Below are 17731 nucleotides of genomic sequence, written 5' to 3' on the forward strand. Positions count from 1 at the left end.
AGAACTTGGCGTACTCCGCCGCGGTATATGACGTCTTCACAGGGATAAAATGGGCATACTTTGTGAGTCTATCCACGATAACCCAAATCGAGTCCAACTTGGCCTTTGTGCTGGGTAACCCAACAACGAAATCCATGTTGATCTCCTCCCACTTCCACTGCAGAATCTCAATATTCTGAGCCAGGCCTTCAGGCCTTTGATGTTCAGCCTTCACCTATTGACAGTTCAAACACTTAGCCACAAAGTTAGAAATATCAACCTTCATGCTCTTCCACCAGTAGTGTTGTTTCAAATCCTTATACATTTTGGTGGATCCCGGATGAACCGAATATGTTAGGCCCCGTGTTTTCGTACGATTGGATATCGAGAAATAATTATGACTCGGGTGTTAGAAGGACCTAATTTAATTTTTGTGAATATGACTATGTTGGTGGTGAAATATTTAATGCTAAAACCTCGGGGAAGGCCGAGGATAAATTTGGAATTTCGGAAATTAGTTTCGGGAATTGCAAAACGGGACTTTTCAAGAATTGGGCCAAAGGAACAAAAATTTCAATTGAAGCCCAAGAAAGAGAAGGGGCCGGCCAAGCCCATTTTTAAAAGGGTCATGTGCTATGCACATGACCCCAAATGGATATATACTATGAAGTCTTAGCAATTCAAGAACAAAAATCAAAGAACTCACCAAAAAAAAAGGGGTTCGGCCGAAGTGCAAAGGGAAAACAAGAGAAAAATTCCAAGCTTGTGTGGTGATTCAAAAATCTTGGTTTTTACATAATTGTGAAGTACTCAAGGCCCTCTTCAACGGGGTATAATTAGTTTGGCACGAGGACGACGTTTTCGACAAGTCGGGTTTTCAAAGAAAGGTAAGAATTTTGCCCCTTGATTGATATATAATTGATATAAATATGTTAAGGATTGGGAGTAGATGGGAATCCCATAGTTTTGATGCAAATAGGAAGTCGTGGGTGTGTGTGTGTAGTGTGTATTAGCCGTGAGTTATGGAAGAAAGAAATGGGTTGAATTGATCTTGTTTAAGTTGGCGTAATGTGTTGTTGTGACCCTTATGTCGTAAATGATTGATTGGTGAACGAAATTGGCGTTGAAAAATGATTTTGGATACTATCGGAAAGTGTATATCCTTGATATCTTTATGCGTATCAATGTATATTTTGGGTGCTAGAGACTTTAGATATGACTTTATAATGATATTGATGAATTCGGAATGAAACGACGTTAGTTAGAATGTTCGTCGTGAAATTTTGATATTTTGAAGAACTATGGAAACTAATTGATTTTGGTGCAATTTCGTGTATGTCTTAGGTTGTAATTGGAATGTGTTTGACTAATGTTGTATAGGTAAATTAATACAATTATGTGGATATAGAATTGGAGTTTTGAAAGTTTGAATGGAAGTTGCCAACTTAGATAACAAAGTAGAACTTTAAGGCTAGAATGGTGTGATTGTTGTTTATATTGTTTGGTTGATGTGTGGGCTGTTGTGGTTGGTTAATTTGAGCCGAGCTACGCCTCGGGGATGTTAGATTTATAGGGGAAATGCTGCCGAAATTTCGGTAGGCAAATATGGAGTTAAAGGCATTTTGAGCCTAAGAATCTCAATTGGTAACTTTGACCATTTGCAGATTTTTGACGAAACGGGACGGGACTTTTGGAAGGGCTTACGACGTCTGTGAGGTATGTAAAGCTTCCCGCTCCTTCATTTGGCATATCTTAGTGTGTCAGTCGGATATGAGACCTTCCGGAGCATTTCTGCTCCTCGAAACCCGATCCACAGAAACGTTACTATTCATTCAATTCAATTGAAGCCTAAAGGCTCCATTTTGGCTAGAATGCCACTATTCATCCAAAACCTATCGAAATGTGGTCGGGTAACCTAGAAATGATTATGTATGACCCTTGGCATATAACTGCTCGTAAAAATATGTTCGTCACCTCACTTCGACTCGAGGTGGGTCCGCTACCCCAAAATGCCCGATTTGCCCTTCGGGCCATCTTTGAGAATAAAGTTGAAAGTACCACTTCTGATCTTTGGGACATCCTCCTACGGGGTATGTTTGGACAATTCGGTGCGCTAATCTATGTTTTGAACTATATGGACCATTTTGGAAACGTTTTGCAAAATGAAACTTTATGTCGGCTAAGTATTCGACTATTTTGTATTCTAATATGACTTATGAGTTTACCTTGTTTTGAAACACTATTTTGAAATACGATTTGCATTTGTTTGCTCACGACTCCGCTCGTGCCTTATTATGACTTCGTTCACCGGTTCCCGGGCCGGTTTTGATTCGTGCGCCTAATGACAAATTCGGCCGTATGCTGTGTTACGGTTCCCAAGGCTTCGCCATAGGGCCGGGTTCCGTTCGGAGTTATGCTGTGATATGGCTCGGGATGCGATACGCTCACCGATGATTATGATTATGTTCGGGGATGTACGGAGATTTGAAACCTTCTGGTGTTATGCTGTGTGTGGCGCCAGCGTCGGAGTGGCGACCACGTTCTTAAGCGTTTGCATGATTTTGTTTGCATAAAATACATGTATATGATTTCGATACAGATTTTGACATACCAGTTTGTACACCACTTTGACATTTGATTTGCTTTCGGTTTTGATCTATAATTCAGTACTCCGTGCTTTACATACTCAGTACATATTTCGTACTGACCCCCTTTCTTCAGGGGCTGCGTTTTATGCCCGCAGGTGCAGATATCGGTGATCCTCCGCAGTAGGCTTCACTTCTTGCTATTCCGGAGTACTCTTATTTGATCCGGAGTCCACTTTTGGTACAGACTCTTTTGCTTTGTGTATATTCGGTATATTTGACTATTTGGGTACGGCGGGGCCCTGTCTCGCCATATGTTTTTGTTTTGAGTTCGTAGAGGCCTGTAGTCATATATGTGGGGCGAGGGTCCTATGTGTGTTTGTCTGATTCCGTTTTCTGGTCTTAAGGCGGTCTGTTTGTTATGCTGGCCCCAAATGGCCCTTATGCTTATATTTGCACTTTTGACCGGCGATGTCCATTCCGCCGCTCAGTTTGTATTTGATATGATATTTTGATTTGGCACGACCGCTTAAGACATATTTGATATCAATTATGTTCAATATGATTTCGAAAAATTATGAAATAAGTTTGGAGTTGAAAATGAATGTGTGATTCGGTCTGGGTACCCAGGTAGGGTGCCAGTCGCGGCCCACGGGGCTGGGTCGGGACAGAATACTTGGAACTATGAGCTTCCATCATTAATTCTTGTTGAAGACCAGCAACATCAGGAACATACTATCGTCCTTGCAACAGCAGAAGACTATCACCAGTACCCACAGTAAAGGAAGTGTACTCACCCCTTTCCACTCCATCTCTTAGCTTTGCCAAAAGTTCATCATAATATTGCTTGGATTTAATCCTTTCTATAATGTCAGACCGTGATGGAGTGATTCCCACTAACTCTCCATCTTCAGTTTCATCAAGCCTAACCCAAGACTGGCAAGCCTTCGAATCTCCTTCCCCATGGGCATGTCATAAGCACGCAAATAAGCCAACGTGCCCATAGATTTCCTACTCAAAGCATCAGCAACCACATTAGCCTTACCAGGATGATACAGAATATTCAAGTCGTAGTCTTTTAATAACTCCAACCACCTCCTCTACCTGAGGTTCAACTCTCGCTGCTTGAAGATATATTACAGACTCTTATGATAAGTAAAAACTTCACAATGCTCACCATACAGCTAATGACACCAAATTTTCAAAGCAAATACCATAGCAGCCAACTCCAAGTCATCAGTCGGATAATTCTTATCATGCTTCTTCAACTGACGCGAAGCATAAGGAATCACCTTACCATTCTGCATCAATACACAACCCAAACCAATTCTAGAAGCATCACAATACACCACATATCCACCAGACCCAGAAGGTAACTTCAAAATAGGACCAGAAGTCAACCTTGTCTTAAGCTCTTGGAAACTCTTTTCATGAGCTTCGGACCACTGAAACTCAGCAGTCTTCTGTATCAATTTAGTCAGTGGAGAGGCTATTGACGAAAAATCTTCCACAAACTTTCGGTAATAATTTGCCAAACCTAAAAAACTATGAATTTCAGTCGCACTAGTGGGTCTAGGACAATCTTTCACCACTGAAATTTTCTTAGGGGCTACTTTAATGCCGTCACCGGTCACCGCATGACCCAAGAAAGCCACAGAATCAAGCCAGAATTCACACTTAGAGAATTTTGCATACATCTTGTTCTCCTCAAGTGTTGCCAAAGTTAACCTCAAATGGTTAGCATGATCCTCACGATTCTTAGAGTACACCAAAATGTCATCAATAAACAGAATAATGAAGTGGTCTAGATACGGCTTAAACACACGGTTCATCAAATCCATGAATGCAGCAGGCGCATTAGTCAACCCAAAGGACATGACTAGAAATTAAAAGTGCCCATAACGTGTACGGAAAGCTATTTTCGGGATATCCTACTTCTTTATCTTCAATTGATGATACCCAGACCTCAGGTCAATCTTTGAAAAGAACTTAGCACCCTGAAGTTTGTCAAACAGATCATCTATCGTAGGCAAAGGATACTTATTCTTAATGGTCACTTTATTAACCTGACTAGTCAACACACATTCTAAGGGAACCATCCTTCTTCCTAACAAACAAGACTGGAGCACCCTAAGGGTAGGAACTTGGTCGGATGAAACCCTTATCCAATAAGTCATTCAATTGATCCTTTAATTCCCTTAGTTCCGCTGGATCCATACGATAAGGTGGAATAGAAATAGGTTGGGTGTCGGGGATAACATCAATCCCAAAATTAATAACTCTATCAGGAGGGATACCAGGAAGATTTTCGGGGAATACTTTGGGATAATCACTAACTATGGGAACAGATGCAAATTCGTGTACTACGGCTTTTGTATCATTAACAGCAACCAAATGGTAAATACACTCCTTAGTAATTATCTTATGAGCCTTAAGATAGGAAATAAATCTACCCTTTGGCTTAGCAATTTCACCCTCTCACACAATAACAGGCTCATCGGGAATGGCGAAGCGAACTAGCTTATGGCGACAATCCACATTAGCATAACATGGAGACAACTAGTCCATCCCCATAATTACATCAAAATCCACCATCTCAAGTTCATACAAATCAGCCATGGTCTCATGTCCCTTGATCACAACAACACAATTTCTATACACTCTAGAAGCAATAACAGGAACACTAGAAGGCGTATCAAAAGCAAAAGGTTCACACAAAGGTTCAGGTTTCATACCCAAATCAAGAACAAAATAAGGGGTCACATAGGATAAATTTGAACCCGGATCAATCAATGAATAAGAATCATGAGAATAGATGGTAAGGATACCTGCATCAGAAGCCTCAACTGCCTCTCTATGAGTCAGCCCATAAAGTCGAGTTGTCCCTCCACCAGAAGTATTAGCAACTTTCTTTCCTTTGCCATTATTACGAGCATTCTGATAATTATTGATAGCATTACCAGCAGGCGTATTTTTAGCAGATGCAGAAGTAGGTGAATCATTCTTTTGATTAGACATAGCAACCATCTTGCGTAGCCACTTTCTGCATTCCCTCTTAAGATGCCCCCTAATACCACAGTGATGACAAATACGATTTTCCCACACTGGCGGACGACTACTTCCTCGCGAAAACTTGCCAATATTATTATTATTTTTCTGACCTTGCCTACCAGAAGGCACACTAGCATGGGAATAAGCGCCAGATTGAGCAGGTGTAGAATACCCTTTACTCTGCCCTCCCTTATAATTATTACCACTGAAACCACCCACCGATCGGGCCTTCTTGTTCTGATCTCGATCCACCCTCTCTTCATTTTTCCAACTCTCTTGCTGTTCAGCAAACCCAACCAGAGATGAGAAAGTGCAAGTAGGAGACATAGAAACAGTAGCACATACAGACTTGATACGTGGTACCAAGCCTTTCACAAAATGAGTCAACTTATGCTTTTCAGTCTGGATCATGTATAAAGCATACCTTGACAGACGGGTGAACTCCAAACTATACTTACGAACAGACTTGTTACCTTGCTCTAGCTTTTTAAACTTCGTAGCCATAGCAATTCTTTCTTCATCAGGCAATAACCTTTCCATGAATGTCACTTCAAATTCTGCCCAATGTCGGAGCTAAAGCAGCGTCACACCTCTCAGATTCCCACATCTCAAACCATATGTGAGCAACATCCTTCAACTGATAAAAAGCAAGCCTTACAGCTTCAGAATCCCAGGCATCCATTGCCCTCAATACCTTGAAGGTCTCATCTAAAAAGTGTTGGGGTCATCTATCTCTCGTGACCCAAAGAACTCTGGTGACTTCAAGTCGAGGAATTGCTTAAGTCTTCCTCCACCGTGAGGTCCCATACCTCCATGCCGCTGCTGAGCAGCAACCAATGCAGTCAACATTTGAATAGCCGTTCGCACAGTACCAATCTCAGGTATATTCGCGATAGGAACAGCAGGAGTAGGCATTGCCGGAGGTGGTGCTTGATTTCCAGCATCATTTCCATTACCAGCATTCGCGCCCCCAAGATTTCGGTTAACTCCCGCGGGACGTCCTCGGTTACCATTTTTGGATCGTGTCAGAGCCATTTCTGCAAGGTACGAATTAACGAGCGAATTAGAACGATCCTAAAATGACTTTAAGCTCTACAGCACAATCTAGAATCAAGAAGAATAGGAAATACCTATAAATGTCTTGGGAGTTTCTCGGTCATGCAGGTGATCAGGCTGCATAAGGAAAACTCCACTAGACACAGCTCCACAGACACCGACAATAATCCTAGGACGTATTTAAACCTAGGCTCTAATACCAAGCTTGTCACGCCACAAAACCCACCCTAGACGTGACCGGCATCCGACGTCATGAACAACATCGGAAGAACCTAAATGATACAATAATAACACTTGAACCCTCCAAGTTCAACATTCGCCTCCAACAGTTTATAAAACAAAGATAAACAAATCATGCATATAAGAATTAAATCAACGGAAGTCTTTAGTTATCTATACTTTTAAAACATAACAACATGCCCAAGAGTTAATCAATAACTCAACAACTACCCATAAATGTATACTAGGGAGCTTCTAAGATAAAGGAATAATAGTCTGGCTCATCGGGACGCAGCCCGAAAAACTAATGTAATGAATAAATAAATCAATAGGGTGTCCCACGAATGAATGTGTGGGCTCACCAAATTAGCCGCAACAGCAAGTCCTTCCTAAATGCCTGGAGTATCAAGAACCTGCTCTTTTCCGTTACCTAACATACCATCTAAAATAACAATGGTATGCCTGAGTACTTCGTACTCAGTAAGTGCCTCGGGGACAATAAGTAATACGAAAATAAAGTAAAATAATACATAAAGAAATCAGTCCTGAAAATCATGTGAAACCAATGTAAGAGCAGTTATTCAGTTTGTATATCTCAATAAGAATTATTAAAACAGATTATAAGGTCTCTTATCAAGGTACAACTTCAAATATGCATTTCAATTTATCATAATTAACGACAACAAATTCTTGAGAAAATAAGAAGGTCACACATGCCAATACAGGCCCAAGAATAAAGCACATCGAAGGGGTGACCGTAGAGGTTCCCTTGTCACAGCGCATCACACCGGAATATGGAATTCCCGATAGCTATCCTTCCTCCCGAATAGCTAGGCATTAAGCGTACTCCGGGTAGTGATCCCGGTAGTGGCCACTCTTCCTCTCGAATGGCTAGGTAATTACCACACTAGGATCCATAGTAGCTATCGTTCCTCCCGAGTAGCTAGGCCAAACACAACAACAAAGTTCATCGCATAGAAGCTGATTCACAATTTTTCTCAAGGTATGTCACACAATCAATTAACATTAAGATTCATTATGCCATATCGTAAAGATTAAGTCATTTCAATCAATGTTTTAAAAACTTCTAACCTCTTTGTAAAAGATTTCCATGTACCAATTCATCAAGGATAATGTTATTACCAACTCTTAACCATCATTATTAAACATCTCTCATAGAGGAAAACATTCATAATAGCTTATACATATATTGGGTTTGTTATAATATAGGTTAAAAATGGGTCTGTCCCATCACACACATTAACCACTATTTAGACATGAATTAGAGTTCAAGAAACATGAAAAGATTACCTTTCCTTTCATTCTTTAAAGAATCTTGAATAAAGATTATACTCCCAATTATAGGTTTCAGAAGTGACTTTTATTCAAAATAACTTTTCAAAAAGAGAGACATACAAATAATCCTTATAGTAAAAAATGATTATTAAAAGAGACATACCTTAATATGTTAAACAAAGTTTAACAATTCACTTTTCTAATGAAAAACACCCAAACCCTTGGTTGAATCACTTTAGGAGGAATTATGCTACAAACCCTATGTTTTGATCTCAAGAATCATGGGTTTGATGTTAGAATAGATTAGTAATGTTAAGGGTGTTATTACTTTTGATTTGAAGACTTGGAGTGATGATTTTCGTGCTTAGGGTTTGGAAGGATGAAAAAAAATGGGAACAAAATAATACCATACCCATTTTAAACACAATTTTTCTGCCAGAAACGTTAAAAATACGGCCTACAAGTACGTCCCGTACTTGTATCCCATACCTAGGCTGCCAAAACCAGTGAATAATGGAAGAAGTACGTCCAAAAGGACGTCCCGTACTTTAAAGTACGGCCCGTACTTTCTGGGCGTACTTTGGGCGAAATCTCCAGCTTTTGTGCCCTTCAGTAAAACGGACATAATCTTTTGTACATAGCTTTGCTCGAGATGGGTGACCTACCATTGGAAAGCTATTTCAAAGATCTACAACTTTCGGCAAGGAGTTTTTCCAAATTCACAACACATTTTCATGAAAATCGCCCAGAAGACAGACCTACCAAAACTTAGGCGAAGTTAAGAGCCCTTAAGTTGGTTTGACTTCAAAACGGCCATCTTCCACCCGAATTCATTAAGAATGGATTCATATAGATATAATATCATTTTAACACTAGATTTTTACACATTCACACCTCACTCGGATTTACAGGATGTTACAATTCAGCTTCTTTATTGCCCAATATGCTCTATGCTCGAGCTCAACTGGTAGATGACATGCCTTACCAAAGATGAGCTTATAAGGAGATGTTCCAATTGGAGTTTTGTATGTTGTTTTGTATGCCCACAGAGCATCATCGAGCTTCAGTGTCTAATCTTTTCTACTCACGCTCACAGTCTTCTCCAAAATCCTCTTAATTTCTCTGTTCGATACCTGCACTTGATCGCTTGTCTGAGGATGATAAGCAGTCGCTATCTTGTGTTTCACTGTCACACCCCAGCTTTACTAGGGTGTGATGGGCACCCGACCGCATATTCGGAGCCGAGCGAACCCGCGGACTATTATTACATATATACCTTTTGAACCCCTAAATCAAGTACACATAATAAAATTTACTGAAATATTCTTTTTGTTGCTTTCAAATCAAATAAAATCTGTAACTGTGTAAAAGTTGTATCAAAATACAAACTGACTCCCGAAACCCACGACTCTGTCTGCAAAGTCTCTAACTTCGAACAGGGTGTCATAATACATATTCTCTGACTCGGCAGCACTCCACGACAAGTGGAGCCTACCAACTCCGCTGGAACATCTTCTATGCTAACTTCGCATCATCTGGGTGTACCTGCGCGGCATGAAACGCAGCCCCCGAAGAAGAGGGGTCAGTACGAGCAATGTACTGAGTATGTAAGGCAAGAATAGCAACATAGTAAGAAATATGTGTATGAATAATAACTGCATGGAAACATAAAACATGTCATAGAATAAAAGGGTAACCTGTACAAATGAGTGCCGCTGAGGACGAATACCATGCATGCTGATCTTCCTCTTTAAAAAAAACATTTCTTTTCGTAGACACAGGAAATAGAGCTTATGTCCTGTCATGTCTTATCATGTCGTATCGTATCATATCATATCATATTATGTCATATCATATCATGTCATGTCATGTCATATCATAGTATATCATGTAATATCATAGCACCGAACAACGTCGGCTCGCCCACATTGCGCCGAAATACATCGGCTCGCCCATATATCCCGCGTCCGGGCATCCCGCGTCCGGGATGATAACGCCAGCTGACCAGGTGGCAATGAAACATGTTTCCCTTCCCATCCCCCATGTATCCCTTCCCCCACCCCATGTACATATACATATCTTATATACATATGTCATGTAAGCATGCAGGAGAGTCCAAAGAAAATCACGTATCCAACGGAGTGACGTAAGGTCGGTGACCTCCGATTACCTTATGGAATAACCGTGATCGCTTTGTCTCACATTGAAGGAACGAGTATTTTAAGGCGAGACTATCAACGGAGAATAGCGTTGGAAGAAACATAGAATGAAGTCATGGATGTCATAGAAATCAATTCATCTGCTTTGGAATCTTTAGAGGATAGTGTCATAACCAAGGAATAGGATTAAAGATCAAGAACTAGTTTGATACTTTCATACTCATATTGAATCCTTAGCTTAAGACTCTTAGTCATGGAATCATTCTTGTCATACTTATCATAAGCATATTCTCTTCCTTAACATCATCGTTATCATTATTATCATAGAATTATTCTCGTTAGAATAGTTACAGTACTTGTCATTTGATAAACGGAACAAGGGTCAAACGTTTCCTTTGGATTCTACTCCAAAATAAGTCAAACGAAACAATAAGGAAAATCCGGGAACAATGGGCCCACCTCGGACCAAATGAGGCGGCGTACAAAATTTACGTACATTACATTTCATGACGTCACTTGTGAGAGTTTTAAGGTAGTCGGGTCCTATTTATGCATGTTCTAGATGTTTAGGAAGTTTTTCCAACATTTCACACAATTTCTAATTCAATTCTACTGAATGAAAAAGGGGTAACTTTAGGTGCGGATTCCGGAGAATAGAGTTGTCCCCGAGGCTCGTATCCAACCTAGTATGCCTAAGACATGCCAAGGAAGAAAGAGTAAAACCTTACATACCTTTTTCCGCTTCGTACGCTCCTCCAAATCCAAGTTCCAATTTCTCCAAAATCTACATTTGGTCACATTTACCAAACATTAATTAGTGCATTTAGAAGTTGATTCTTTAAAGTAACACTTTGTCTGCCGAAATTTCGGCAGCGTTTCTCCTGTAAGTACACCATCCCCAAGAATCTATCTTGGCCAATTTCAATCAACAACAATCCGGGAATTCAACCCGGCCAAACTATCAACAATACCAACAATCTTATCAACAACATTCCATTTATATTCAATTCAATTCACACTCCACTTCATCCCTAACCATTAAGTTCTCATTATTCATCATAAAATCCATAACAACAACACTAAAATATCAAATAGAGTTAAAGCACCACAACTTTCCAAAGCATACCCCATTCGGCTACAACAACTACATACCTACTTCATGAATTTCCATCTATTTCCATATATTACAACAACAACCAACATATTACATAAAATTAATCCATTCTTGCTATACAACATCACATATACACGGCCAACACAAACCATGCACGGCTACAACATAACACTCTCATTTTCATGACTCTTATCCATCTCTACACACTACAACATACACCAAATATCCATAGAACATAAAAGAAGATGGTTCTTACCTCTTTCTTCTTCAAGTTCTTCACTTGGCTAAAATTATAACTTTGCAAGAATATGTGTTCTACTTGCTCTAACAACTCTTCCATGTCATAGAGGACCCTCCAATTGATAGGAATACTTGAAGAAAAATATTTTCCTCCTTCACACCCTCTTGGCCTTGTTTGGCCGAATTCCCCTTCTTTTTTCTTTCTTTCTTTCTTTCTTTCTCTCCAAATTCTCTTGAGTTTTCATGAGAATTATGACTAATAATTCATATATATATATTTACCTTCCTCCACTTCTACTTATTTATGCTTAGGCCCCTCAATTATGGTCACATGTCTCCTTCATCATTTTTCTAGAATTTTCTTGAAAATACAAAGAAGACTAAGTGTCTTCTTTTACAAGATTTAGCCCATGCATCATTTACAATTTATAATTAGCCCCCCATTGAATAATAAAAATGTGGACATACACCACACATTCCATACGGCCAACTTGGAATTTTTCATGAACTTTGTTGAACACTTTGTGAAATTACCATTTTGCCCCTAAGCTTCCACATTATTACCATGTACCATTTTGTGAATTTCTCTTTTTACCCTTAACCTTTCTCAATATTTCCATACAATACTATTCATAAATAATATCCATAACCAACTTGTACATTAAAATAATTTTTGAAAATGGTCTCGCCCTTAGCTTTCCACGACGACTTTGGAATATCCAAACATATAAAATACGGGCTATAACATCCTCCCCCCCTTTAGAACATTCGTCCTCGAATGTTCAACTGAACTTATGGGATTGTATAACTTTTCGGAGGGGGTTCTCCTGTAGTGGTTCTTTTCCTTGAGCCCGTTCTTTGTCTTTCACTCTTTTATTTCATTCTTAGGCGCTGCACACTTTCCTCCCTTCAAAAGTTTTCAAATTACCAATTGTTGATACTTTCACTATAACAATCGTTGTTATCCGGAATATCCTTTGAATCTTATCATTTCCTTTATCATCGAGCTCCTGGGTCTTTACTCAAGTCCTTATTTTGTCCACATTTCCACACCCTTCCATCCACTATTCGTCCTTTCACTTACTTAGTTCATTTGTTCGTAATTCATTCTTAACTATGTGTTCGTGTTGTAGCTGTGCGTCTATTTTACTTAAGCGTTTCGCTACCTTGTTCCTAACACAGAAGCATTACAAATTTTTACTCTCCCTATCCTTGTTCATCTAACCTCTAACTATATTAACATAGTCACACATCCATTCCTTTATAGGTCTCTCACCTCAACATCATTGCAAACCTAAGCTTTCTTTACTGAGGTTCCTTACCTTTCACCTCCTTCCGACACTTTGATCTCTTCATTTTCATCTACTCACTCCCTTTTCTTTTTCCAAATGTGATTATACTAGAACTTCCAATCTCAACCTATAGTAAAATAATAACAACTTATTCTGCAACACTTGTACTATTTAGTCTCGCTGTCACTCTATCTTCGTACCCTTACTCGGTTGATGCCCTTTTTATACCGTAGCTTCGGTTGTTGGGACTCACATATCCTCTAATACAATCATGCGTGGGATACCTTACGCGTCCATATATATATATATATATATATATATATATATATATATATATATATATATATATATATATATATATATATATATATATATATATATATATATTTACTAGCAACTAGCCCACAGAATACCTCCAACCACTGTTCAAGCCTATCCTAATTCTAGGGCTGTGATGCACCTTCTGCCCCTTCACCTAGCTAGTCTGCCTCGTCCTACGCGTCTTCCTATGGTCTCCAACCATCCCGTATACCCTAGGTTCCCTCAGACTACCCTAGCTTTTCATTTGTCTCTTATGTCTCAATCTGTAGAACTCCTTGCCAACTTCCCAAGGGGTCACCCATCATAGAATTGCTCCCACCTGAGCACGCTTAACCCAAAAACTTCACTGGAATTCGGTGCCTTAATGCTGATGTTTTCGCGTCCGCTTCCTCACATGACCTTTATTACATGTTCTGGAGCGAGTCGAGGTCTTACAGATCCCGTGACATTTTCGTAACACGTCCTTTCTTTTATAATTACCATTTTTCCCTTCTTGATTTCCAATGTTCACCTTCCGCCTGTATGTATGGCTACTTGCTATCCTGGACTTCCAGATTGCCAATAGTAGGGATCGCACCTTCATCGCCACGCCGGACCCATAGGTCCTCTAGAACAACACATCCCATTTATTGTCTGTTTGTGGCATCTCCTTTCCACGTTTCCTTTTGTTAAGCATATCCATTCTAGTAGAATCTCCTTTACCATTCCTACTATTCAAGATCTGTGCGTAACAAATATCTAGTGCTTGGCATAAACCAGAGAAACTTGAAGTGACACAAGTAGAACAAAGAAAAAAAGTAAAGACTTGAATAGAAAAACAAATCTCAAATTAGAAAAACAGTAAATTTTTCTATGTCCCCGGTAACGGCGCCAAAAACTTTGTTGCTCCTAAATGCACACGTAAGTATACGTGGTCGTACAAGTAATATAGACTGTTAAGTCCAGATATCGATCCCACAAAGACTTAGATTCTACTGTTAACCTAATTCAAATTCGAATGAAACTATTCAAGAAAGTGAAAATCAAGATGTTTGTTGTACTAAACTAAAACTTAAAAGTAAACAATTTGTGATGGGTGTTTTTGTGACTGAGAGTATTTTGACAAAGACTGTAAGATTTATCAAATGAGAGAAAGTTCTAGGGTTCTGCCTTTCAACAATCCAGTTGATCTTCAGACAATTCCACCTATCTTATTTCCTGGGTTACTAATTGACAAGTTAATTATAACTTTGTGAGTATCTTCCGAGTTGCTCACAAGCCTGTAAATACTACTATAACGCCTATATCCCTATGGTCGTCAGAGGTAACAAGAACGCATTTACTACTCCATATTCAACTAAGCAAGGCTAAAGGGTATATTCCTATCCTTATTAGCGAAACGATTATATCGAACAAGCCCTATTTATTCTTATTACGCATGCAAATTCCCTATCCCTAGTTCAATTCACACACCACAGATAGTGTCTAACTATTGGCAAGATAATCAAATAATTAAGATCAAGAATAAATAAGCAACCCAAAATACGGAAAATAAATAGAGAATAATTGTCATCAAACCAACTTTCAAGTCTTTCTCCACAACCTTAGAATTAAGAAGTTTAGCTACTCATGATTCTCAATGAACAAGAAGCATTCATGAATAATCTAGGGTTGAAAAAGATGAAAAATAAAAAAAACCTAGAGAGAAGGTAATATGACGGCTTACAAGTCTTGGAATAATCCCAACACGTCCTTAATAATGAACAAAATATCTATTTATACTTTAGGGTTGTTAACCAAATAAAAGGGTCCTAATCCTACTTAAAATCAGACAAAATTGGGCATTCCCGCATTGGCCTCGCGACGCGGGTCCAACGCGGGGTCTTCAGTGAATTCAACCCCTATTTGTGCTGAGCCCGCGTCGCGGGCTCAACACCTGATTGAGAAGTTCCTACAGCTGATTCTTCTATTAAAGGTACGCGACCCGGGTCCAACACCTGAGTGCTATCTCGTGTTACATCTGCAACGCGGGTGTGGCACAATTGTGCTTGATTCATCCAGAAATTCACCTAGGTGTTGCAAGCTTCTCTTGTTCACTCGTGTACACAAAGTCACCTGTAGAATCAACCAAAATTGCCCGGTTTCTCTTCGTTTGTCTTCATTGTACCTAGACACATGAAATATAGCGACATAAGATCAAATACGACGAATTCATCAATAAAAGTCTTAGGAATTTGATGTAAAATGACACTAAACATGATATTTGTGCCAAATATCACTAACTCTACCGATTAAATGTCTAAAGCATGCATTAACCGAAGTGTCCTCAACATCACATCAATAAAATTCTGAGGGTTCTCATCTGGTTTTGACCCAAAGAATTTCGAAGGGTTCAAGCTAATAAAATCATGGGCCCTTGCACTAACAACCCTATCACCTTGCCCTGTACCTTGCTGCTGAGTCTGAGTGGTAACCAACTGAGTAAATAAATGAATGGCCTCTTTCACATCTTTTCCTGATGCATCCGGTGGAGGAGCTGGAGGTGCTTGAGCTGGGGCTGAGGCTTTCTGATGCTCCTCATAAATAGGCACTGAGTGGGACGACTAAGATTGAGCCACATTCTGGGACTCACTTTCGTGTATATCCGTTGGCGGTACCCTTTCAGCCTGCTTTTCTGCCACTATCTTGCCCTTTTGGGCTGCCGTAGCTTTTCTCTTTACAGGCATTTTCTGAAATGCATAATACACAGTTAGGAAAAACGAAATCCTTATATCATGGCTCTATTGCACGATCTTATGAAGAAAGAAGGTCATTCATTTCAAAAATGCCCGTTGCCTCCTGTTTATAATTGTGGTGCGCAACACACTCATAAACAACACTCTACTTGACACGGCTCGTAGACACACTCAAGGACAGAACTGTTCTGATACCACTTTTGTCATGACCCAACCAGAGGGCCATGATGAGCACCCGGTGCTAACCCACCTGGGCACCTCTAGTCGTACATTCACATTTACATTTAGCGAGCCACAGAGCTTAGTCATCATTTCTATCCATCACTAATGCTAATCTCACTGGACAACAATAAATTTATATCATCATCGACGCAATGCCCATATCAATATACGTAAGGCGACGAGGCTATCAAAATGATATACAAAATATAGGCCGACAAAGCTAAGGACATCTAATTATACAAAACTGTCTACGAGCCTCTAAGAAGAGTATGTCGCATCATATAGGCGAGACAGGACCCCGCCGTGCCCATAGATATGTACACAAAAGAATAATACCAAAAGCTGTAGCTCCAGATGAAATGGAGCTCCTCTATGCAGTACCTGAGTAAGATATCTATGGATCAATCCTGTCTCCCTGTCCACCTGCCGGGCATGACGCAGTGTCCACAAACAAAAAGACATCAGTACAAGTAATGTACTGAGTATGTAAAGCATAATCAACATCGTAATACGAGCATAAGAGACAGCATAAGAAATATCATAAGATGGGAGAATCAGGGGATAATAGCCATCATCGTAATTATTTACTTGTCTTTAATAGGGATCTTCCATTTCTAATGCGTGCTCGTGTACATACATATACACATATACATATATCCATATCCATATGCATATTCATATCCGTATTCATATACATATTCTTATCCATATTCGTATCAGTATTCATATACATATTCGTATCCATAGCATACCCGGCCATGACAAGGCTCGGTGTCATACATACCTGGCCCTACTAAGGCTCAGTGTTAGCCGTACCCAACTGCAGTAGTGTGCGCGCAATAGGTATCATACCTGGCGATATAAGCTCGGTGTTACATAATAGTCATACATACTTAAATCTGTATATGTAGGAGTTCATTAGTATCATCGTCATCATTGACATCATCATTTTCGTTATATCTATCCTTACTGGATCAACTATCATATAAAAGAGACAATAGAATCGTGAACGTATCGATAATCGTAAGCTTTGGTAATCTTGGAGATAGAGTCATTTGGAAGACATTATGGAACTCATGAAAGGATACATATAGCAAGGGAACCATGCCTTAATGAAAAAAGGGTTAGCCTTACATACCTCTTCGACTTCTTAACTATTTAGCGTTCATCGTTAAAGCTTGATTAATCTACATTTAGAATGATTCATACCATGGTTAAGCATTTATGATACTCTTAAATTCAAACTAGAATGATTCATGATCTAATGAAAATTGGGCAGCATTTCCCCTATTTCGTCAACTTCCACCATATCACAAAAAAACTCCCAAAAACCATAATAACATCCATAATATACTCATAATAGCATCATCAAGTGATCACCCTTCATTAAGCCTTCAAAATTTATCCTTATATTCAACTTATGCTAGCAACTTCACACCCATTTTAGCACATTTTCATATAATGCATATTTATCGCCATTATT

The sequence above is a fragment of the Lycium barbarum genome, chromosome 2 (genome assembly GCF_019175385.1).
Source record: "Lycium barbarum isolate Lr01 chromosome 2, ASM1917538v2, whole genome shotgun sequence".
Classification (NCBI taxonomy): domain Eukaryota; kingdom Viridiplantae; phylum Streptophyta; class Magnoliopsida; order Solanales; family Solanaceae; genus Lycium; species Lycium barbarum.